The 1,247-nt window shown below is 42.5% G+C and overlaps 1 pseudogene; it reads right to left on the reverse strand.

Moving 5' to 3' along the window:
* Positions 1–333: 333 nt before the first annotated feature.
* LOC130041141 (40S ribosomal protein S15a-like) lies at positions 334–762 on the reverse strand (annotated as a pseudogene).
* Positions 763–1,247: the final 485 nt, after the last annotated feature.

The following is a 1,247-nucleotide window of genomic DNA, read 5'->3' on the forward strand; positions in this document are numbered from 1 at the left end:
ATTTGAGGTGATTATTGATGCATGGGACTTATTGCCATTCTGTATTTTGTTTTCTGTGTTTCTGTCCACCTCCCCGCCAATATCTGCTTCTATATGCTTTTCCATGCAGATGGTTTCCCCTTGTGATTCTCCTGATTTCATTATTTTCAGAATGACTTGCCACATTTATGCCACATTTATGTAGAGCAGGCCTGTGGTGGTAAATTCTACTTTGCTTGACAAAGCCTTTATTTCTCCCTACTTGATAATTTTTCAGGTTATAAAGTAATCTTGGCTGGAAAAGTTTTTTATTTGTTTTTTTTCTTTTATCTTTTTGTCTTTATTATTTTTTTTTCCAGTGAGGCTTTTTATTTTTACATAGTTTTACATCCCTAGAAAAAGAATCCCAGGATTTTCCCTCCTGTGTGTTTTCGTCTTGCTTCTTTATGGTCCATGATGCCAGCTGAGGTTGTCAGTACAATGAAACCAAACTGAAGGGACGGGAGCAGGTTGTTCTGCCGCTTTTCTAGATCTTTGAGCTGCACATCAAAGCTGGGGCTGATCACACCGCACTTGTTCAATCTGACTGTAAGGTTCACGACAATCTTCCCGGCGCAGTGATCATCGATGATTTCAGACTCGCCAATGTAACCGTGCTTCATCATGATGGAGCCTGACGATGACCTTGGAGCACAGCTCATGAGCACCTGGCGCTTGCCGCGTGTTGTTCATGCTCTCGAGCGCGTTGGCCACCACGTTCATGCGCATCATGGCAGCGGCACGGGATGATGGCCAAAAGAGGCCGGGCCGGGAAGCGCACGGAGAAAGGGGTATCTTTTTGTCTTTAAATTTTGGGTTTTGGGGGTCATGCCTAGCTGTGTTCAGGGATTACTTCTGACTCTGTGCTCAGAGATCACTCATGGATGTGCTCAAGGGACTGTATGAGATCAATCAAAACCCAGGTCAGCTATGTGACAGGCAAGAGCTTCACCTGCTATGCTCTCTCTCCAGCACTTGGCAGCAAGACTTTATCTTTTAGTAGCTCAAACATGTCATTTCAGTCTCTTCTAGTCCAGAGTGCTTCTGCTGAAAAGTCTGATAAAAGCTTAGCAGAGGTACCCTTATTATTTTTTTCCTAAAAACTTTCAGAATTTTTTTTAAAGTGATATGTTTCCAGGTGCCTCAATAGCACAGTAGGTAGCACTTCAGAAAGTGATATGTTTTGGTATAGATCATTTTATTCTAATTGAATCACTGTGAGATATACC

This window comes from Sorex fumeus, unplaced genomic scaffold (assembly GCF_029834395.1).
Source record: "Sorex fumeus unplaced genomic scaffold, SorFum_2.1 ptg000098l, whole genome shotgun sequence".
In the NCBI taxonomy this organism is placed as follows: Eukaryota; Metazoa; Chordata; class Mammalia; order Eulipotyphla; family Soricidae; genus Sorex; species Sorex fumeus.